The sequence below is a fragment of the Mustela nivalis genome (genome assembly GCF_964662115.1).
Source record: "Mustela nivalis genome assembly, chromosome: 8".
Taxonomy (NCBI): Eukaryota; Metazoa; Chordata; class Mammalia; order Carnivora; family Mustelidae; genus Mustela; species Mustela nivalis.
Window position 1 is genome coordinate 110014123 of NC_139027.1, and position 24587 is coordinate 110038709.

The window sequence follows — 24587 nt, forward strand, 5'->3', positions numbered from 1 at the left end:
GACTGGCTAGGCGAAATAGACATCCTTGGGTCACTGTTTTTTTCACTCAGAACATTCCCCCAGGCATTGTATGATGCTGTGAAGCAATCAAAATGCAGCCTGATTTTCTTTTTCTTGTATGTCAATTGCCTTTTCTGCCTGGATGCACCAAAGATTATTTGTCTTTGAAATTCTATACCTTCACCAGAGTATATTTCAACTATGTCCTTTTGTTCAGAAAATTTAAGACTCTATTTCAAGAAATTAGCTTCTATAATATCTTTGATTAATTTTCGATTCCATTTTATTCTGCTTTGTTGTTGTTTATTGCTTTTAACAACACAGGTTGTAAAAAGTGGCTGGTATGCTGGTAAATGAAAACAACTAAAAATTTCTGATATGTACTGTTTGTCAATTTGTATGCTGTAAAGTCTCACACAATGGTTGATTTCAAGCTATCAGTGTTGTTACCAAATATGGAGTTAGGAGCTCTTGCAGACTGATGCAATCCTTTATGTGTACATATGTTGGATCTCCTTTGTTTGACTTCCATATAATTTTCCTACAGGGTTTTATACTTTTTTTTGTTTTTGTTTTTCTTGGTAGCTAAGTTCTGTCTATCACTGGATTTCAGTTGTGTTTATTTTCATTTCCTATTCTTTTACCTTTTGAGTTGTTTAATGACTTTTCCCTCTCCCCACACCCATCCCTGCCAAAACTCTGCCAGGGTCCCTTTCATTTCTGGTCAGATTTTTTCTTCTTTAAATCCTTGTATTTCTTTAAGAAAAAAAATTTTTTTTGTCAGATCATATAATCTTTGCCTTTTTAGAACTTTGGAGAAATTTTTATCTGATCTTTTGTTCTGTTTCCTGGGGGTAATTCTCCTTCAGGTGAATTTTTCTCTTATGATTTTTGTTTCTGCTCCTTGAAACATTAATTTCCAACCCCCTGTCATGCCTCTCCCCTCTTATCTGAGCAAGTGTCCTGTTTCTTTCTGGAGTCCATGTTGGTTCCTTTGTAATTGTGATGAATCTTGAGGGATTCTAGCTATTTGCTGATGAATAGCATGACTGAGAGGGAATGTAAGCTGGGGTTAGTCTGAATCTTGGCTCCTCAATGTGGTCTTAAACAATCTACCAAAGTTCTCTACCGTTCATATATATCTTTTCACTGTGTTAATAAGGCTGGTTGGGATTAGTTTCCCATGAAATATTCACTAGCAGATAACTTTATTGTATTGAAAAATGCACATTTCTAATTACTATTTAACTGCTATCTCCCCCCTCAGAAATTACAAAGCACAAATGCAGATTTTGACAGTGGATAAAATCATGTCTTAAATGTTAAGGAATGAATACGTGTCAGTTCAGGAGGTCATAATTAATCATTTTACACATAAAAGATGTATGGAGCCAGATAACTAAATAGAAAATGTATTTCTAGGTGCCTGGTGGCTCAGTCAATTAAGCAACAGACTCTTGATTTCAAGATCTCATGGGTCTTGTGATTGAGTCCTGAGTTGGACTCTGTGCTCAGGGAGGAGTCTACATGAGATTCTCCCCCTCTCCCTCAGTTCCCTCCCCCATCCGCTCACATGTGCTCTCCCCCATCCCACCCCCAAATAAATAAATAAGACTCTAAAAATAGAGAGAGAGAGAAATAAATGTACTCTTGTTGGTTTGTAAACTCAGGAGCTTCCTGGTGAAATCTGAAACTGGTCTCCACACATAGAGGGCAAGGAGAGAACAAAGAAAGAGGCCACTCCAGATTGGTAGGCAGCAGTTTTAATAAGCAAGAGAATTTACATGTGAGGCTTGCCTTAACTGGTGCAAGATGAGCAGATCTCCACACATACCCACCAGAATCTTAGAAGTTTACAGAGGCCTTAACTGGGTTAAGTCACATATTCAGCAGGTGGACCCAACAATACATTACTCTCTAAGGTTGTGTCCTTGAAACTGGCTCCTACTGTGGGAATGGTGGGCTGAATGTACATTCAGGGGTAAGGAGTCTCTGAATGCCCAGGTCCAGATGGTGATTTAATTAAAAGTCATGTCCTTTCAGTAACTGCCTCCAACAACTCCTAATCGCTGATTATAGGTTATTTTCCAAATGTTAAATTTCTGAGCCATGGAAAAAGTCTATTACTTATTTAAAAATACAGTTTTTAAATCCCTCTGACAAATCGATGCAGTCCTACTTTGTGTATTCAAAAGTGCTGTATTTGATCGTTCTTAGTGTGGTGGACAAAGTAATGTTCTACCCAAATCCCTCTTAGGTGAAGGACCTGTTACCTCCGTTGCAGGGATTACTGATGGCCGATGGCCTTCGGGTGTTCTCTACTTTAGGGACTGCCTTAGCTTCAGAGAGCTGCTTCATTTTCAAGTTCATGCCCATTCCAATACAGGCAATTGATTAATGTTTGTATATAAAGGACCGGACAACTCAAACCAATTCTCGACTACTCTGAAGGGTCATCCTAGCTCCAGAGCTCCCTGGATGGCTGACCAAGACTCATCGGCCTGCATCATAACTTGAATTCTACCTCTATCCATTCCTGTTTCCTGCACTTCCCAACCATACCTCTTGGTCCTTAAGCAACAAATTCTCAAGAAATGATACTATATAAAAAGAAACTCCCTAGGTCTTAATGCAATGCAGTATGTCCAGAAATAGTAATATTATTCATTTATAAAGTTTACCTTGCATAACTCCTAAATGAATCTAAAGACAACTATGAATAATCATAGTATGTAATCAGTTAAACAACCACACAAATGCAAGCTTTGTTTAACAGGTAAGATTTTTTTCCTGTGATTAAAATCCAGTATTTCAAAGCAAAATTCTAACTGATAGCAATCACAAAGAAGACCTATATGAAAATATTTTCTAGTTCTTGCATCTGTGCAAGCACATACAAGGTCAAAAATAGAAAATATTTATGCAAATAATGGTGGGAGTAGGAGTGGTGGGTATATGGTTAGGCCTATGTGTGTGGCTTAGAAAATAAAGAGGTAGACTTAGAGATTCTTATTCCTTTGAACAGAAAAACAAAGCTGATATACCAGGACATATTTAGCCTTTGTACATAGGAGTATTGAGGGAGAAAAGTAATTACCCATTTATCCTATGGTTCCTGCTTTGATACTACAGCTACTGTATTGAGGGTACCGAATGAATGGAAAACAAGAGAGAAATGATAAATACTGTACCATCAACTATAAAACTGTTTAGAGTTATTGAGTATAATAGGGTACAGATGGTTACAAACACTTCTTTTTAATTTGCTGTGCAGTTAGGGAATCAGATACCATATCAGTAACTCATGACAATATTGTTGGGGCAGCTAAGGACAGACAAGGGTAGAACTTCTTCATTTCCAAGGTTGGAAACTCATGACTGGTTTTGAGAATGTCTCTCTCTCACTATGGCAAGGACAGTGAATATTCTTGACATTGCATGAGCCTTCAGAAGCTGCAAAGAGAGTGGACAACTAGGGGATTTAATATGAACCACAAGATACCATTGTAAGCTTCAGCCCAAACATCACTCATCAGAAAGCCCTGTAATCTCTTGGTATATAAACGTCCTTCTTTTGTCACAATCTGTCAGTCTTCTTAATTGGGCAAGCCCAGCCTTATCATGGCTTGTGTAATAAATTCGGCACTTGGATGCCCAGACTGAATTTTTGTCCTAGCTCAAGAAAGGCAGGGGGACAGCCAAGGGAGACTGGTTCAGACTTCAGGAGAGCATCTCAAGCAGCAACTAGTTTGCTAGCCAACTAGCAAAATGAGCATGGAGAGGTCCGGGAACCCATTGTTCCCCTAAGCCTCAACTTCTAAGTCAGAAAGTAGCTAGTTGGTACTGGGTGCCCAGAGCCAGCCCTAGTGTGATTTCTATCAGGGCTGCACAGCAACCCGGTTGTGTGTGTGTGTGTGTGTGCGTGTGTGTGTGCGCGCGCGCGCGTTGCAGGACCTTTACTTACTAGCCAAGGCACCCTCTCTAGGCAGAAGGAGCCTCTGTGGATGCCACAGACCATTTCCGGGCTGGCTTATTGAAGGATGGCCAAAGGTCATAGGGGGTGTTCTCTAGATTCCTGCTGCTCAGTGTGGTCAGAGGACCATGGGCAACAGCATCACCTGACTGATGGCTTGTTTAGCTTGTAGAACCTGAGGCACTTGGACAAACCCAGTGACTCTGAATTTGCATTTTAATCCTGTGGCACGTTGAAGTTTGAGAAGCACAGGTCCAGGTGGTAGCAAGGGGGTTAGCGGAGGGATCTGCCTCTCAGCCCCGCCTCCTCCCCCCTCTTTGCTCTCCTCTTTAGCAAAGCTCGGCCCCGCATTGGTCTTGCACAAAATTTCTGCGAACCCCGAGTGTATGCGGAGGGGGAGTGCAGGAGCTGCCCCGGCGCCGGGGTAGGGCAGCTGGGTAACTGGCTTGGCAAGGGGCTGCTTTCTCCCAGCTCCCGGCTCCGCAGAGTGGAGACACTCCCCCCGACTCCCCCCACCCCCCACCGCAGCTGCTACTGCCTGCCTCCCGCCGGCTGCCGCGAAAACCCGGAACAGCTGCGTGCGCTCGTGGAAAGTCCTCCTAGGGGCGAAGCCGGGCAGCTGGGCATGCTCAGTAGCCGGGGGAGGCTTGGGTGGAGAGTAGAAAGCCGCGGCTCTGCCTCCCACCCCCTCCCTCTGGCTCCCGCCCCCCTTGCCCCTACCCAGCCCGTAGTAGTTGCCCGGCGTGCGCCCGCGGAGACCGGGAACATGGCGCTCCGAGCGATGTAACAGCCGCGGAGGAGAAGCGGAGGAGGCGCCGCCGCTGCGCTGACAGCCAGCCGCCAGGTAGGCAGGCGCGCCAGGCTGGGCTGCCTGGGTGGGTAGCCGCGCGGGGAGGGGCGCTTGCGGGGATGCGCCCGGCCGGGACCCCCGGCATCTCGCTTCGCCCGCGGAGGATGCGAAGCGGGCATCTGACAGCGCGCGATTGTGCATCGCCTAGGAGATGCCAGAGGCTGGGGACCGGCGGGCTGCAGGGCAGGGATCCGGGGACCGCCCCCACCCCCCATGCGCTGCCATCCAGCCTGGGCTCTCTGCGGGTCAAATAAAGGATAGTTCCTTTCTGCCGGGCGAGAGGGCGCGGGGGAGACCCCCGGATACCAGTTTTGGGAGTGCGCTGGTCCCCCGGACCGCTAGCGAGCCCCGCACCGGTTCTTTGTGTATACAGCCGCGCACGCCCAGGGGGGAGCCAGGGTGTTTCTCCCCAGGCGTGTTGCACATATTGCCAGGGCAGGATTTCCGTATGGTTTTTGTCTCTTGGCAGGTGTGGACTGGAAGATGTAATAGCTGAACCTTTATGGGGCTGTGTTTTCCTTTGTTACTTGCCTTGGTGTGTATGTGTGTGTGTGTGTGTGTGTGTGTATGTGTGTGCGCGCGCGTGGTGGGTTGTAATGGAGAGAGAGAACTTCTCGTGGGCACGGGTGTGGGCAGAGCGTGGAAGAGGATCTCAGTTCCAAACTCTTGTCAAAATCGCGTGTGATGTCGGCCTCCTGGAGGGTAAACTTGAAAAGTCTAAAGATCATCTGTGCCGGGTTTGGAGAAGCGTGTTTGCCCTTCTCGAACCCATGTGTGTGTAGCTGGAGGTTTAAACATGGGACTCGAGTTAATTCAATATTAGGTATCAGTTAAGAGAATTTGAACCAGTGGGGCTGCTTGTGGTGGTCTTTTTTTTTTTTTTTTTTTTTTTTTTGGTCAAATTAATAGAGAAGTTGGCAGGAAGCCAGGAGAAAGTGTTATCTTTAATAGCTGGTGACAGTTTGGGAGGTTAAATAACGCTTTTGGGGAAATTGGGAAACCTGGCTTTGTACGGGGTTCTACCAAGAAATAACCATGGGGTCTTAGATAACTCACAAAATCTCTCAGCATGTCCCTTTTCTCTTCTGGGGTTTGGTGGTATGTAGATAAAATGTCTCTCACCTGATTCCAGATGGACAAGACACTCTTGAAAAGCCCCTCCTACACTAGAAGTCTATGAAACTGGCACCCCAGAATAACAGCTCTGCCGCCTTGTATTTCTATATCTGTTATATCCAGCACAACTCCCTGAGTTAAGGAGAGAAGGTAAATTTAGAGAATGCTTTTATTTTTTACTTTATCATTTAAGGGATGGACATCTGTGACTATGATGTTTAGAGACCCTCTCCTCCGTACTTATTTATTCTTTTGGTCTCCTTAAGTGGCAAGAATGAGTCAGTATCATCAAAATGAAATGGGGAGTGCTTGAGGAAAATGCGTCTAAGTAAATTAAAGCCGTAAATGTCCAATCTGATGGTAATACCTTGAGTTGCAATACGTAATGTGCGAAGCAGAAATGCTGCTGATAGAAGCAATCGAGTTGATGATAAGTTTATTGATAGTATTGGTCTTAGAATAAGATTTTTGTGTTCCTCTGGGAAGGGGTGAAAATTGGTTATACTAGGTGCCTGCAACTTGGAATTTTGTTAATAAATGTGAGTTTTAATTGCAAGCGTTGAAAACACAGTTTGGCAGCTCCTCTCCTTTGCTTCAACGCTGCAGGTGTGAGAGGCAGGTGTTCCTGGGCGTGGTACCATCTTGGTGATGAGACAGCTGAGTTTGGGCTCTGACTCCTCTGTTCTTAACTCTCTGATCTTGGGAAGCTATTTTACTTTGTGGCGCCTTGGCTTCCTCCCCTGTTAAACAATCCTGGGGACAGAGATTTACCTAAATGGGTGGGTGTGTGGATGACTCCTAAACCACCAGAAAAATGGTGGTGACCCCCAGAAGAGGAAGGAAAATGGATATTTATTTAACATGTGTGTGCCCTGTGTTAATGCTAGTCAGCCCCAAACAAGTGATCTAACTCTCCAACTGTTTGCTTTCTAGGGCTGACATAGCAAATTGCCAAAAACCAGGGAGCTCAAAACAAAATTTATTCTCTCACTGTTTTGGAGGCTGGAGCTCCATAATCAGGATGCAGACAAGGCCATGTTCCCACTGAAGCCTCTTGGGGAGGACCCTCTTTTTCCCTTTTCCATCCTATGGTGGCCCCAGGTGTACCTTGGCTTGTGGCAACATAGCTCCCAATTCCTGTGTCCATCTTCACATGGCAAAGTCCCCCCCTCCTTTTTTTTTTTTTTTTTTTTTAATTAGGCAGACAAAGATCACAAGTAGGCAGAAAGACAGAGAGAGAGAGAGAGAGAGAGGAGGAAGCAGGCTCCTTGCGGAGCAGAGAGCCGGATGTGGGTCTTGATCCCAGGATCCCGAGATCATGACCTGAGCTGAAAGCCGAGGCTTAAGCCACTGAGCCACCCAAGTTTCCCCTTCTTATAAGGACACCATTCATATTGAATTTAGGGTCCATTGCAATTCAGTATGACCTCCTCTTAATTATATCAGCAAAGATCCTATTTCCAAATAAGGTCACATTTATAGGTTCTGGTTAGGCATGAATAATATTTGGAGGATGATATGTGTCAATATGCCTGTGATCTGTGTTTAATGACCTGATTATTTCAGCATAGGACTGGAAGGTAGAGTATTATGGCTTTGAAAAAGATTTTCAAGGTTATTTAATCCAGCTAACATATTTGATGTTTCCCAACCATGGTAAGGAAGAGCAGTATTTAGAGGTACTAAACAAATACCACTTACCTGAAAACCCTGCTGCTCCAGGATCTCAGTCTCCTACAGGTGACCTACCTGACACCCTGTCTCAATGGCATTCGTTAATATTGCCTCTTCTCTTTTTGCTACCCCACTGACTACAATGCAAATAAGCAGCAGAAAACCAAATTGAATGAGAAAAATTACAAAAGCAACAGATACACCCCAATCTTAACACCTTTCTAATCTTTCTTATCTTGGTGAATAACACCACCATCCATGGTGTTTCTTTTCCAGACTCGAGAATTGTCTTTGACACCTTCATCCCATGCCCTCCAAATCCCAAATCATCACAAAGTTACATAAATTTTATCTTCTACATATATCTCTAGATAGATTCTTCTTTCCATCCCCACCACCACACCATCAAACCTCAAGTCATCATCTTTCTCCTGGATCACTAGCATAACTTTCCAGGAAGACCCCTGGCTCCTTGCTTGGACCCTCCAATCATTCTTCAAGAACAGATAGGATCGTGTCAGTTCCTTGCATAAAATGCATTCACATACTTGGGATGGGGTCCAGAGATGGTCTGAGCCTTGGATATACTTAGCCAGCCTTATCTTGGGCATCCCCTCTTACTGCTGTTAACATTGACCTCATGTCTGTTGGCTATCCCAAGCTCTTCCCTTATACCTTGCCAGGGCAAACTGTACTCCTCCTTTAGGCTTCCTTGTTCTCTCTTCCCCAGCAGCCCCATTCTCCTTATCACCCTTCTGATTTTCTTCCATTTGTAATTTCCTATTTATTTCTTTGGATATTTAATTTCTGTAAACTCTAATGGCCATTTGTTTTGTGTCTTGCATGTAAAAGATGCTTGGTATTGGCAAATGAGTGAAAGAATAAATATTCTTACAGCATTTCCTGTGCCAACTTAAAGATCTGATTTTTTAGAAACTTTTTTTTTACTAACTTGTATAAAAAGAGCAATTGAGAAACTCATTCTGATTTCAAAAGAGGAGTATTCTTGGCTTTAACAAATGCATCTTCTAAGAATTGGTTTTAAGCAAGCAGTTTAGAATTGAGTCAAAATATTTTCTAACAACTGATGTTTTTGTAAAACACGTCAGTCAACAAACACTTCACAGATATCTATTGGACATTTATATTTGCCATGCTAGGTCTTAGGGGTACAATGGAGCACTAGACTTTTAGCTTTCTAGAGATAAATAGCAAATAATAATGTGTAGTAATAACATTTATTCAGCTTCTGTCATATGCCAGCTTCTCCTCAGTCCCTATCCCTATCATTACTAGAGATAGGCTTTCTGTCTTTCCCATAACACAGAACCCAAATCAGATGCATGATAAATACCCCATGAATTAATAATTAGTAGATACTATTATCCTGATCTTTGAAAATAGGAAACTTGGGTTTACCTGTGGAAAAAGGAACCTGCTCATACACAGAAGAACATGCATTTGTTTTCTGAATATATTCAGGTGAGCCCTGTTCTACTTTAAAAAATCATCCTGCCTATGTCCCTTATTTAACCCTGTCTCTGGGGTTAAATAAGAGACTGCTGTTCGTACACGAGCAAGTTCCTGGTATGTTTCTTGGTCTTCCACAGTAATCACAATTCTTAATCGGCAGCTAAATTTTTTCATTTATCTATTTAAATCAAGTGAGAAGTGACTGAATGGGTCATTCAGCACATTTCTGGGTAGTTTTGAGAAGAGTAAAACTGAGTACCCTGTGGAAAAGAATGTGGTTCAATGCAGGACTACAAGGCTACATTTTGGGTTTCTAGGATGGCCGCAATTTCATGTAATCTTATTTGATGAAAAGTGATTTTTTTTTTAAGTAAACATTTAATGCATATGTTTAAGGAAAACTTTTCACCTAAGTAGCAAAAAAAAAAACCCAGACATCGTGTCTTGATTATGTGTAGAAGTGATAGATACACAATTGAGTCAACTAAAACCTGAAGAAACTAGTAAGAGCTATTTTGGTGAGATGGTTAGTTATAAAATTCATGTTTAAGAATCAGTGGTGGGGCACCTGGATGGCCCAGTGGGTTAAGCCTCTGCCTTTGGCTCAGGTCATGATCTCAAGGTCCTGGGATCGAGCCCCGCTTTGGGCTCTCTGCTCAGTGGAGAGCCTGCTTCCCCCCTCTATCTCTGCCTGCTGCTCTGCCTACTTGTGATTTCTCTCTCTGTGTCAAATAAATAAATAAAATATTTAGAAGAAAATTTTTAAAAAATCAATGGCTACCCTGAAATACTGGTCTTCACTGGCTACAAAATACAATAGAGAAGGATTTTGTTCATAAATCCGCAAAAATGTAAATTTAAGAAACATAGGAAATGTATGGAAAATATTTGGGAATAATAAGAAGCATCTAAAGACTTGTTTAGAAAGCTGTAAGATTTTACTCAAACACATAAGAAATAAACAAATGAAAACATGCTATTGTTAAGGTAGAAAGATTTTATGAAATAGTTACTTTTCTACAATCAATCATACAATTTTATTGCTTGGGGATTTGGGGAAACTTGACGAAATGATTCTAACATCAAGCCACAAGAATTACTACAGGACTAGAGTCAAGAAGATTTTGCTAAAGAATGTATCTGGCGGTGGTTTGCCCTTACAGAAATAAAAATCTGGTCATTGAGCATCACTGTAGACGTGTAGTTCTGGTAGAGGAATCAATAGATAGCTCACTGGAACAGAGTAGCCTGGAAACAGACTCAGGTCGTTTTAGGAAACAAGTGTGATAGATAAAGCTTTCTGAAACGGGGGGGGGGGGGGGGGGGGAAGTATTCGACAAAACCAAGGCACTACACCAATAAGTAGAAAACCGTCAACTAACAACCTCTGTTTGCAAAATTCACTGAATTACAGATATATTGGAAAGTTGATCTGCCAGGTGAGAAAGCTAGAAGAAAATACTTAACAATTAATGCAAAGAATGGCAGAGCAAAAGATCGCTTTGAGTATATTTTAAACTTTCATATGCAAAAATATACAGTTTAGAGCAGAAAATAATCATGGAGAAAAATATTAACAGCAAGCATGACAGAACAGTTAATAGAATAATTGCACTGAAGAACTCTTGCATATCAGTAACTAGAAAATAACACCCCAATAGAATTGTCTAATTATCTGAAGAAATGATTTGAAAGGATGAAATAAAAAGGCTAATTCACATATTTAATAAATATCTTTACTATTAACCACAGAAATGCAAATTAAAACAAAAATGTGATGCCATATTTCATGTATTAAACAAGCAATACATAGTCATATATATGTGTGTATATATGTACGTATTTTTATATATATATGAATATAAATACTTAGTACCAGGAGGGATGCAGTGACATTTTCATTACTGCTGGTGGGAGAATTACGTGCTACAGCCTTCCTGGAGGACAGTTTTAAAAGCATTTGACAAATATTTTCAAAGTTCAAATTATTTGACACAGTCATTTCTCTGGTTTTTAATTTTAATTTTAGTCCCTGCTGAGGAATTCGTTGCAGGCAAAGGCAATAAAGAAATTACCCTTAAAACTAAAAATTGGGGGTCTGGTTGAAGATATTTGAAGGTCCCAAGATAATAGACAATTACGGAGTATTAAAAGTGATCCTTTCAAAGCTTATGTAGGGATGTGGAACAACTTCAGTTTTTTTTTTTTTTTAAGATTTTAGTTTTTTATTTGACAGAGAGAGAGAGATCACAAGTAGCAGACAGCTCCCTGCTGAACAGAGAGCCTGATGCGGGGTTCGATCCCAGGACCCTGAGATCACGACCTGAGCCGAAGGCAGAGGCTTAACCTGCTGAGGCACCCAGACACCCCAACTTTAGTTTCAAGTGGAAATAAGCCAGTGCACAATGATGTGTGTTTTGTGAGATGGAAATATCCTATAGGTATGTAAAATCTGGAACAAAAACAAAGTTAGTGTCTAGATGGTAGAATTATGGCTTAGCTTTTCTTTTTTTATACCTTTCTGAATTAAAAAAAAAATAGTCAATAGCATTGTCTTATGAATCAAAAAAAAACCATTATTTTACAAATATGGTAGTGATACACACTCAGGTTATAATTATTCATTTATGTAACACATTCATTGATTATCTCTGTGTCAGGAGCTCTGCCAAGTGTATCAGCAATGACTCTTAGTTTGCATGCAAATGAAAGAAACTGTCTAACTTGAGCAAAAAGAATTTACTAGAAGGTTATCAGAGAGCTAAGAGAATTGCCAGGAATTGGGGTGGGGTGAATGGCAAAAACAAAAAACAAAAAACAGGCTTGGAAGCAAACCAGAACCTAGTTAGCTCCAGGCTCTAAATACCTTAGAAAAACAGGCTCCAGCCAGGAATAGGGCTGCTCAGGGCTGGGCCACAGTCTAGGGTAGTTATACCTGGACTCAACCTCCCCTGCAGGCCCCCTCCTTACCCCCCAACCAACTCAGCCTCTGGGCATCCAGGAGGGAAGGGCACCTAGATTAGCAGGCCCACTGCCCCCTTTACTAAAAAAGAAACAGGAAAGATGGGTGATAACCAAAACCAAACCAACATGAAAAAGACAATTAAAAAGCCCATTACTCCAGGACTTATAGGCCAGCAGGGTTGAATAGCAGCCTGCCTTTCTCCTCCTCCTCAGAGAACATCTGAGATGTGGACAGACAGCTACTATGAGGTTCATGATGCTGTGTGTGTGTGGTGGTCCCTCACCCAGGAGATGCTGTTTTCTCCTGGAATCAGCAGGGACATGTCCTGCAGATGGCTTTCAGACTCGATCTTTGGGTATGGGCGGGAGTTTTGAGGGGAGGCCCCATTCTCCAGTGAGTTAAGAACCAGTGAGAAGGATTATCTGATCCAATTTCACAGAAGCAAGAGGTATAGTTTAGAAATGGATGGGGTGCCAGCACAAGTCTAAGCCTGTTTTTATTCTGACTTACATTTAGCAAGTCCTGTAGTAATGTTTTTGAACTTGTCCACCATGAATACTGTGGTCTCAGTTCAAATAGCTTGGTACGTCATTCCAAACATCCATAGGTAAGTTGCTATTCTTCCCACAGTTCTTGTCATAAATAGGAAATGTCTGTGGCTATCCGGGTAATTTCATGCTCAGGTTCATGTTGCTTTTGTAATTATTTATAAACTTTTCCCCAAGGAAAAGACTTGCAAATGGAAGGGAAAAAGGGAAATTGTTCTTTGGTGGCACTAAAAACAGGACCGAGAAAATCTTAAATTCCTGGGAGAGGCCCCCACCCTAGACATTGCCCTGCAGAAAACTCAGCTGCTTTGTCCCCCAACTTCTGTGTACCTGCACAGCCACCCTACCCCGCCCAGTACCAAAGAACCCATGTGCCCCTTGGTCCCCCTGCTGTGCTTACCCAGGTCTTGGATTTCGCTGCTCGAAAGGCTCCTGGGCCCGAGGGTGGCTGAGCAGAGACTGAGGTGTGGCTGGAGCTCGGGACAGGAGGAAATTATAGTCCACACACAGGAGCTGAAGGTTAGGGTGGAAGAGCAAGGAGACCAGGCAGGAGGCTGGGGCTCCTTACTCAGCTGGGTTCTGGAATTCAAGAAATTGGAATTTAAACTCGGCTTCTAGGTTGCTATGAAGGCATGCTTGTCAAGCTAGGCAGATAGAACATATTTAATAAGTTTTAGCTTGATTTATCATATGTAAATGTATAATAATTAAGACTCCATTTATGCTTTTGTAATCATTTAATACAGCCTTCCCTGAGGAAAGACTTGCAAAGGGAAGGGAAATGTTAGGCTTGGGCCGGCTCAGTTAAGTCTTTTAGAAATATGGTACTCAGTTGTGTACACACACACCCCCCAATTAGCTACTGGTGCAACAATACAGAGCAGGAGAAAAGTGGGTTGCACTCCTGCGATTATAGCTAACACACTGAACAAGATGCATTAAATCATCATCCCAGTACTTTACCTGTATATCTTAATTAATCTTCAGAAGGGCTCTATAAAATATATCATTCAAGTTAGGTCGGATAGTGAAGAGGAGTCAAACTCTGGTTCATCGAAATCCAATGTCAGTAGATAAGAAAAGTTTTGTTTGGAGTCCTTGAACCTTCAATAATGTACAAATCACTGGATTAATCAACCCACTCTGACTCTCCAGTCCTCTGATTCAGCATTTCTGTTCATGCAAATTTCCCCATGGAAAGGGAAAGTAAATGCGTTGATGTCCTCCCGGTGTTCAGTGTTAGGATTAACTGAATGATCAGAAGTAAAAATCAATATCTGGTGGCTTGTAGGAGAAACACATTTGGTTGACATTTTATAAAGATTTTATTTATTTATTTGACAGACAGAGATCATAAGTAGGCAGAGAGGCAGGCAGAGAGAGAGAGGAGGAAGCAGGCTCCCTGCTGAGCAGAGAGCCCGATTCGGGGCTCGATCCCAGGACCCTGGGATCATGACCTGAGCCGAAGGCAGCGGCTTAACCACTGAGCCACCCAGGCGCCCCTTGGTTGACATTTTAAAGCAGATGTCAGGAGAGTCCCTTTGCCAGTTTTCCAAGGAATTACCACTTACATCATTGGTGATGAAGGTAAATTAGCAATGGAGGGTACCTTTCTTTTTCCTATAAAGCACTGGTTCCTAACCCAAGCCTCCATTTACCCCACTGTCCAACTGAATCAAGAGGACGTTATCCGAGCGTTGGTTCCGTCTTTCTTTTAATAACAAGTTCTAGAAGGAAGGAGGGAGGAGGGGCATGAGCTCACTCACACCTTCAGTCCCAAATATAAATTCTATGACAGAGTCAACAATTGTTAGCTTCACTTTTCAAATTCAAGGTTGACCTACTGTTTAAGAAACTCTAACTGTTTTCTGATGGAACTTGACCCGTTTGCATCTGAGGATGATCATCTGAATCATGCAAATAGATATTTGTTTAACACACTGGTTTTCAAAGTAAGTTGTTCTGAAGTGTCGTCTGAGTTGCCCACCTGCCTAATTTAGCTGCACTGCAATTTACTGGCCCGGGAAAAGTAGTCTTCACTACTAGGAAGTGAAGACTAGAAAACTTCATTTGTTTAAAAGATTCTTCCCCCAAAGTAGAGACAGTTGCTACGTGGGTATGATTTAATCTCTAAAAATATAAACAGTGATGGGGGGTGGTGGTTAAAGTTAAAAAAAAAAGTCTTAAACTGATGTAGAGTTTTCTTGATGTCTAGGTTTCAGAGACATGGAAACAAATAATAAAAAGGAGATTTCTACTAGTATTTGAGTAACAGCCTTTCATGACTTGAGTTAAATAGTAGTGTTAGTGTGTTTTACCCCCTCCTATGCAAGGAGTCCTTAAATCTCCACTTTCTTGCATATGCCCTTCCCCGTCTCACTGCCACGTTCCATAGCATCTGTTAGACCTTGTGTCAGCCTCTTTATCTTTTCTGCCTTCATTCCCACCTCAAAACAAAACAAACACAAAAACATAAGATCATTTGATATCACCATCCCACTGAAAACTTCCTACCCAACTACCACTCCCCTGTCCTACCCTCCATCTGTCCACCCCCCAAAATCTTCTCATACCTGGTTTTAGGTTGCCCCTCTCAAAACAGTCATCACACTGTTTTGTAGATATTTTCTTATTTGGTTTCTTTTTTTTTTTTTTTTTTTAAAGATTTTATTTATTTGTTTGACAGATCACAAGTGAGGCAGGTGGTGGGGGGAGCAGACTTCCCACTGAGCAGAAAGCCCAATGCGGGGCTTGACCCCAGGACCCTGGGATCATGACCTGAGCTGGGGTCAGAGGCTCAACCCACTGAGCCACCCAGGTGCACCCCCCTTCTTGTACTAGACCAAGAACTCTTCTAAAGCAGGTAACTTGTCTCTTGGTGTCTGTATCCCCAGCATCAAGCTTTATGCATATGTAAGTTCTTTAATAAATGTTTGTGGGAGGAAAAAATGTTTGTGGATAAATGCATGTTACCTAGGCTAAATAATGAGTCTAGAAGCAAAAGAGTAATGCGATGGTTTAAAATTGTGGAATAGGACCTAGAAATGGTCTAATCCATTTCCTTAGTACTAGCATTTACTAGGAATTTTTTTTTTTCCTTCTACTTTCTATAAATGAAAAACATGTGGAAGGAAAGATTGATACTGTGTTTCTGGTTAGAGACCAATTCCAATATTGAATATGGGTATAAAGTAGACCTTCTAAATACATTGAAAAGAAAGTAATGAAGCAAACCATAAATGAAGAACCAGCTTTCCAGGAATAGAGTAAATAAACTGAGCTTCTGGGACACCTGGGTGGCTCAGTTGGTTCAGTGGGTGCCTTCAGCTTGGGTCACGATCCCAGGGTCTTGGGATTGAGTCCTACATTGGACTCCTTGCTCAGCAGGGAACCTGCTTCTCCCTTTTCCTGCTCTGCCTCCACTCCCTCTGCTTGTGCTCTCTCTCTCTCTCTGACAAATAAGTTTTTTTTTGAAAGACTTTATTTATTTGAGAGAGAGCATGAGTAGGGAGAAGGTCAGAGGGAGAAGCAGACTCCCCATGGAATTGGGAGCCAGATGTGGGACTTGATCCTGGGACTCTGGGATCATGACCTGAGCCGAAGACAATACTTAACCAACTGAGCCACCCGGTGTCCCAATAAAAATAAATAAATAAATTAATAAATAAATAAATTAATTAATTAAACTGAGCTTCTTAAAAAAATATTACAAATAGTTATTTGATTACCAGATGCAACTTCCACTTCTCCGATGTTTCAAACCTGATATGAGTATGCATGGTCGGTGATGCTTGAATATTAGTTGATATTTTATATGGAAAGCTAGGATTTTATTCACTTCTGCTCTGGTCTTTGGTACCACGTGTTTCCATAGTAACAGATGCACTAAAAAATGAGAAAAACCAGGAAGACTGGGGAGGGAAATGAATCAAAGTAAGTGGTTTGAGTAAGAGTTTTTCCAATGTAGGACCGGGGTCTCTTCAGGCTTCTGGTCACAGATATTTGTGGCAGGATGCCCAGAGAGAGACTATTCTAGGGTGATAACTGGAAGGGATTTTAAAGACCGTATATAGATACACTATGACAGCAATTACTTGGTTGACTTCAGCTTGGATTCCTGTGGCGGGTACCTGCATTGCAACATTAGCATTCTACTCCGGTTGAAAGAAACACTCAACACCCAGAGCCCACTAACAACTAGGAATCAGGGAACACAAATGGAGACTTTTACTATCTGTGAAATATAGTTCGGCTGTCCTTTGAAAGCTGGAAAGTGTGGGAGAACCCTGTGAATTAGGTACAAACCACTTGACAATGCCATTTTAGAGCAGAGCCTTGTGGTCTGGATATGTTCTTTTTGGCTCACATAGTGTGAAATTTCCCCTAAAAATTCAGCTTTCTTCTCTTTTAAAAGAAAACTGATATATACACAAGTACAAAATCTGGCAGTGCGAGGTTTTCTTATGGCACCCATTCACTGTAGCTGAGAAGCTGTCTTCATCATAGACAGGTAATGGAGTCTTCACTCTGTCACAGTTTCCATCACTCCCTTAGGGATCCCGTCAGGCCATTTTATTGTTTAAGTTGCTGTCTTGTTTCTTGAAGTCTTTTGAATTTGTCATCTTTGGATTACAGGAGAGGATTGCTTTATGGTTTTGAGTCATTATTATACAATGTTCCTTCTTAATCTCATTTCCTGAAAATATAAGCCTATTTGTTTAATAATTTAAATATAAGGCAAATGAGATTTCAGAAAGATATATTTTTATAGTTCCATCCTAGGGAAAAAAAATATTGAGTTAAGCCTTCTTAGTATTTGCTGGGAATATTTGCATAGTTAAGCTTCAGCACCTCAACTTCAATATTTTTGCAATACGGGGTAATTATTAAAAACTTCCTCTGTGTTCCATTTGAGTTAAGCCAAAATAGAAAAGGAAATCCTGTGGTCTTGAGCTTGCTGGAGGTAGGGATTATCAAAACTCAGAGGGATGCTATCATATTTCATGTGATACTATCATCTGGAAAATATAAAACATTCAGAATGCAAATATGCCCACAGAAGTGAGGGAGAACCTTATAAATGATATGCACTCTATAGAATACCTGGGAGAAGCTCAAAATCAATATTGGAATCACCCAGGGCAACTGAGAATAATGATATCACTGTACCTTCCTAAAAAGTAATGAAAAACGAATGAGATAGAAAATTCCAGAGTTGTCCCTAGAGTTACTATTTGCTTGAAATAGGAGCATAAGAGAAGACTTTAGAAAGTGGCTTCCCAGTTCTTTTCAGACCTCAGCTTGATTTTACTTGTTTGTTTGTTTATTTGAGAGAGAGATCAGGAGCAAGGGGAAGGGTAGAGGAAGAGGGAGAAGCAGACTCCCTGCTGAATGGGGAACCTGACACAGGGCTTGATCCTGGGACCCTGGGGTCATGACATGAGCTAAAGGCAGACGCTTAACCAACTGAGCCACCCAGGTGACAGCCCTATGCCTGATTTTAAACACAGAACACCGCCTGCCTGTCAGAGGGGGTTTTCTTTCCTAGGTAAACCGGATTGTGCAAAGACTGTCAATGTCCCTATAAAACAACTTTCGAAGTTAATCACTTAACTGGTAGGATTAAAAAAAACAAAAACAAAAACAAAAATAATTGGATCTTTTAGGGTGGTGCCTGCCTGCTTCTGCTTTTTTGGCTTTTGTGTTTTTGTTTTGTTTTGGTTTGGTTTTTTTGGACAGGCTAGATAAAAAGGATTAAAGGATAAAAATTTAAAAATAGGATAAAAGTAGATACGACAGTGACCATTCCTCACTAGTCATTCATTTATCCCACAGACTTGAGTTCAGTACTGCAGTGTTGACTGGGGTGGTACTTCAGTGAATATAGATAAAAATCCCACAGGGGAGAGACAGTAAACAATAAATGAAGAAACGGATAGAATGTTGGAAGGTGATTGGAGCTTTGAAAAAAAGAGTGCTATCAAGGGGTTAGGAAGTGAGTGGGATGGTGGCAGGAAAGGGTGCAGTTTTAAATGGGTGTGTGTGGGGGGGGGCAGTCAGGATAGGCCTTGTTGAAGGTGACATTGAAGAAGAGGAGGGAACTGCTCAGGCAAGTCTGCCTTGTAAGGCATATGGGAGAACATCCCAGCAGAGAGAACCGAGTGCACAGGCCCCAAGGTACAATGCCTGGCTTGTGGGAGGAAGTCCGGGGAGAACTAGTGTGGCTAGAACAAAGTGAAGGAGGGGTCAGAGTCAGCAGGGCACCTTAGCCTTTTCTCTGAGCAAGATGGGGAGCCACTGGAGAGATTTGAGCAGAGGACAGAATCTGACCTATTTTACCAGGAGTTCTCTGGCTTCCCTGTTGAGAAGGCGCAAGTATGAAAGTGGGGAGACTGATCAGGGGAACATTTTGATAATTCCGATAAGAGAGATGGTGGCGTGACCAGACTTAGAGCTGTGGAAGTGGTGAGTTGTGACCCAGTTCTTACACATTTTGCAAGCAGGGTTTCTTTAGGATTCAGGATGGGTTATGAGAGGAAGGGAAGAGTCAAGGAAGACTCCAACATTTTTGACCTGAGCACCTGGAAGAATGAAGCTGCCTTCACCTAAGGAAGGGAGGACTGTGGGAGAAGATTTCTGGGGGGTCAATTAGGAGTTTAGTTTAAACAGTGGACATCTGTGAGTCTGGGGTTAAGGAAAAAAGTCTGGCTGGAGGTAGAGATGATGATCTCACCAAAGCAAGTGAGTTTAGATAGAGAAGGAATCCAAGGGTTGAATCCTGGGTGGAATGTGGGTAGAAGAGGTGGCTAGAACCCTTGGGTAGAAGAGGTGGATCCAGTAGAACCAGCAGAGCCAGCTGCTCCAGGCTCTACCCAATCATGGACGTGGTGGTTGACAGGCTGCTCTTTAGGGTGATGGGGGCTGAATGGGTCATGTGACCCTGATCCTCTGCAGGCTACTCTCAGCCTGTTCCCATGCAACTGAGCAGGGATCCAAGAGAAAAGGGAGGTACACAGGCATCTTAAGGCCCAGACTGGGAGAAGGTACATGATCACTGTAAGCTCTTGGTCAGAGCAGATTTCGAGGCCAGCCCAGATTTAAGGGGTAGGGAAGTGGACGCTACTTAAAAGTTGCTGCACAGTCCCATTGCAAAGGCCTTGGATGCAGAGGTGGAGGCTATGGCTGTTTTGCAGTGTATTCCAATTTGCATACGAATGGCCTCTTGCAAAGACTCTTAGAAATTTTCATTTGGAAATAGAATTTTAAGTGTCGGGTCACATGTCAGCCTCATTCTTGAGCCACTGAGGGCACTGTTACTGTAGCCCTGCTAACTTCCCAGATTTTTCTTGGTGAAAATAGTTTTTCATGCAGTTCCATGTTGACAGAATTTGAACCATAGCTCTGGCTCCTGGGATTTTAATAATTTCTGAGATGAAGTTATGGCACACAGTAGGTGCTCAAGAAGCTATTTATGTGGCTATAAAAAGACAAGCTATACTATAGAGTTAGAACGATGGTGTTTACCATAACAGATCATTGAGCATTTATTACTTGCCAGATATTGTTGCATGCATTACGTGCCCTATCTTATTTAATGCTTCCAGTGGGCTTATGAATGAGGTGCTCTCCTTATTCTCATCTTATGACTAGTGACTGGCAGAGTCCCCATCCAGGAGCAGATCTTCCTTGCTTTATTAAAACTATTCTCCTGCAAGCATAAAAGATGAAGTTAGAAAGTACTTTCTTAAGTTCTAAAACCCAATTCCTCTGACCTCCTCTGTTTTAGATTGGGTCCCCACACCCCTCCCGAAACATACCTTGAGTCAAGGAGTCAGGAACAAATAGTTTATTTGGAAAGTTCCAGAAACACCATTAGAAGAGAAGGGGAAGTAACATAAGGAAGGAAAAGCTACCCGAACTTGAATTTACTATTGACGGAACTGGAAATGGTGTATAACTCACGCTTCAGAATGATTCCTTCCAAAAAGGAAGAGCTGAGATATTTATACACCAACTTCCATCTGGAACTGGTTGAAGACTGTACCCAGGGGATGTTAATTCAGCTGTATTTCCAACCTTACGTGGTTTGGAAAAAGCTCCTAGGAACACAGATACAGGCCATTGGAAGTTTTAGGAGGCATATGGATGGCATTGAAAGGGCTTGATATGTCCACACCTGGTTTTTCCTTAGCATGTGTCTGCACAACTTCACAGGTCAGTGTGTTTTTGTTTTTTAGTTTTTGTTGTTGTTTTTATTTTTTTGAAAACGCTATCTTTTGCTAGCCAATGGTGAGTATATTAATCGGATGATCGAACAGCATAGACAAGGACACCGCATGTACAGTGGAAGAGGACACTGAGCCAGAGGTGAGTTGCTCTCAGAATCATGGTCATTCCAATTGAATGCAGTCGTATAACTGTCAGTACTGACTTGGGGTCTTAGGTAATTAAACATGCCATTGTTAAATGTACTGGATACTGAAAAATGGGACAGAAGTAAGGCTATAATTGACCTTGTGACAAAACAGAGGATAGAATATTCCCCAGGAGTAAATCGTTTGCCCATGTAATGCAATTGCATTCTTGTTGGACACTGGTGGACCAGTTCGTAAGCCATCTCCTCCAAGGCATTAATGGAACTCTGTGTCCCAAATAAGGTATTTCATGCCATGATCATTTTTTAGCAGCAGATAACACGAAAGCAGGGAAACATTGGAGAAAATATAATAAAAGTTGTATCTATTAGCAGGAATAATAAAAATGGTCTTGAGTCTGGGCCTTGCTAGGAACCCCAAACCAAAAATATTTTCGCATAGAGAAAGAAGGGGATGTAAACATATGCTGAGGGCAGAGACAAGGCTTAGTCATATTTATATATGGGTATACAGTAAACGTTGGTATATTTTAACGGGGTGTTGAAATGTACTTGATAGGCAGTTAGCAGCCTGTAGTGGGGTTGCAGAAAATAACCCAGATGGTTCCCTTGATAAAACTTATCAGTTGAAGTGGTTTGGGATTGTAGGCAAAGTGTTTTAAAATTGGCCCTCTGCCTCAAATGGTGTGGCACAAGAAAGGGATCCAAAGCTGATTAGGTCGTAACAGTGATCACCAGTGAGGATATTCAGGTTTGGCAGGTCCCAAATCATTGCACCTTCAAAATAATGCCTGTTAAGCCTTAGATTTGAGGTATTTTTTTTTTAAGATTTTATTTGTTTATTTGATAGAGATCACAAGTAGGCAGAGAGGCAGAAAGAGGAGGAAGCAGGCAGGCTCCCTACTGAGCAGGGAGCCTAATGTGGAACTCGATCCCAGAACTCCGGGATCATGACCTGAGCCAAAGACAGAGACTTTAGCCCAGTGAACCACCGAGGTGCCCTTTGAGATATGGTTTTAAGAAACTCATCCTCATTGGTATAGCAAGGAGCCCTCTAGGTTTCTTTCTCACACCAGATAGCACCTTGCATGCTAGAGCTTCCCACCAGGAATGGCAGAAGCATGTAGAGTCCTTCTGTAATTTCTGGGGTGCCTAAAGGGGTAAGGAGGAGGACGCCGAAGAGTGCTATCAGAGCCAGAGGAAGAGTGGTCCTCAGTGGCTTTGGACCATCAACACTGAGCCCTTCATTACCATCTTCGGTTGCTCTAAGTGTGGAAACCCTGAGGGTTTCAGTTTTGCCCTTCCCTCTTCAGAACTTAAGGACTCACTGTTTAGTTACTTTATATTCAGGACATCTGTGTTGTAAAAATTCAGGGGCACCATTCACCTCTGGTCTGTTGAATGGCGCCTCCTGGTGGTGTAGTCCGCAGCCTGAATGGGCCTCTTGCAGGGACAACGCTTATGATGTGCTTGGTTTGATCCAAACTTGGTAGGGTGGATCACCATGCCTTGTAATCAAGTGTTTCCTGTTCCTTTTCCCTCTTGCTCCTGGTGGACTGGAGGAAGCTAGACTTTAGCTATTCCTAATCAAGCCTCTCATGTGATGCCATGTGTGTTGAGTTGCTCAATTCGTCTTTATAGAACACATGAATGAGGATGATGCTCTGACTTGGGAGCCTTGATGAGGTGTTAGGCCCCGTGTGAATTGTTTTGTCTGTTGCTGTTCCTTGACCCAAACAAACACCCTGTTGGATATTTTCAAGAGCTGGTCATTAATATAGTAGGGAGGTGAAACCAGAGGACCCCTAGAGGAGTGGCCAGGAGGACTGTTCTTCTAGAAGAGGAGTAAAGGACAGGAAGGAGTAGATTCAGGGAAGCTTGGTGGTGGGAAGCTGAACGTTCTTGTTGGGAGCCATCTCTATTTATCTTCAAAGATGAAGGCAAAATGACTCACTCAGTTAGACGTGGAAGGTTGTGGCGGTCTGGACAACGGTGATGGCAGTTTTAAGGAGAGTGGAGAAAGTATGCACTGGTCTTTGCAGAAATTCAGAGAGACTTAGTTGCTAAGAGACCGTAGCATTTCCATGTCTTTCCATCAATTTCTGTTAATGAAACCATGGTTGCGAGTGAAAACTCTAAGTACACATTTTCTTTGTATCTACCAAAAAAAAAAAAAGAGTTTGGCCCATTTAATTAGAATCTAAAATAAAAGCAGAGAGGCTTTGGGCACATAGGGGAAATTTGAATTTTGTCAAATGCATTTAAAGGAAATTAACACTACTTCTACTGATTTCTGACTATTGATTCATTTTCATGAAAGGTGATATTAAGAGGAGGAAATACGAATGGACTCCCTGTAGGCTGAACTTTTACAGCCTGAAGCTATTGGAAGCACAGACTGAGAGTCTTCAACCCGATTCTTTTGCTTGAAGAAGACTCAGCTCAAAGGGGTGTAGCTCACAGTGTACCAAGCAAAGTAGTCTCTACTGACCTGAATAGTTGAAATGTCCAGCAATACATCTGGATCAGAAGCTTAGAAGTATTATCATGGTGCCATTTCTTACCATCTCCCAGCTTTGTATGTTTCTGGATGGGCTTCATTCTCAAGCAGGTTCTCCCATTTTTTTTTTTTTTTTTTTTTTTCTGATAAGATGGCCCCCCTCCAGCTCTAGGTTTAGAGCCTACTAATGTTAAAAGGCAGAATGCCCAAGAATTCCAGCAAAAGTCTCAGAATTGGATTTCAGTGTTAATTCTGTGGGGGTCACATGAAAGTGCTTCTTCCTAGTCTCCTCTGACCTCACTTGAGCCCAAACCTGTCCCCAGAGTCAGAAGTCAGAGTGGAGTTCCTATCTCCTGAACCACCTGGACTATGAGTGTGTGTGTGTGGGGTGAATGTAGAGAGGATTCACAAGGAGTATCAGGATGTTATCCAAAACAGGAGCAATGGATGTCATTATGAAAAAATTTTGTCCTTAGAATGGATAAAATTAAAATTGACCATTGCAATTCTGTTCCCTACAAAGTTTCCTGGCCCAGTGAAATTTCTCTGGTCACATGATTTTGACAGCTCTTATTGGACTAATTGTATTTAAAAATTTCTATTTTTCCTGGAAATGAATTAGCTTCCAAAGACACTATACATAGATTCTTTTTCCTCATCCTCTTGTGATCTTCGCTTTTTATCTTTGTGTCCTAAATTTGCCATTGTACTGCTGCTTCTATTTTGGAACCTTGGTAAGAAATAGATTTGTGTGCATATACTGATTTAGTATGAAATTAAAATGAAAAGTCATTTGCATATTCAGAACCTATCTTAATGGGAAGAAAATCAGTGACAGTTGCAACCTGTTTCTCAGGGAAATGAACGTATGTGGGTTAGTGGGAACATAATGTCCCACCAAACTATCATGCAATGTATGCACCCAAGCCCTCAACCTCTCCTGGTATTTTCTCTTTGGTTTTATCATGCGGAATGTATTTTGCTTCCATGATTTAATGATCGGGTATTGCAATGCCCTGCATAGTTTTGTGTTTTGTTAGGTTTGTTCAACTTTTGCACAGGACAAATTGGAAAGCACCTTTGGTAAACTACTCCTGTTATTATTTAATTGAAA

General features: G+C 42.1%; 1 protein-coding gene across 3 annotated transcripts in view; it reads left to right on the top strand.

Annotated features, from left to right (window-relative positions):
- The first annotated feature begins 4226 nt into the window (after positions 1-4226).
- The window catches only part of PAK5 (p21 (RAC1) activated kinase 5), a 295772-nt gene continuing 275411 nt past the window's right edge, over positions 4227-24587 (top strand). Inside the window, exons 1-3 of one of the 3 annotated variants that reach the window (XM_082744403.1) lie at positions 4227-4817; positions 5956-6089; positions 6206-6299. The gene's annotated coding sequence lies outside the window, so the exon portion shown is untranslated. The remainder of the gene's footprint in view (positions 4818-5955; positions 6090-6205; positions 6300-24587) is intronic. The other 2 variants (XM_082744402.1, XM_082744404.1) reach the window with 2 other exon arrangements.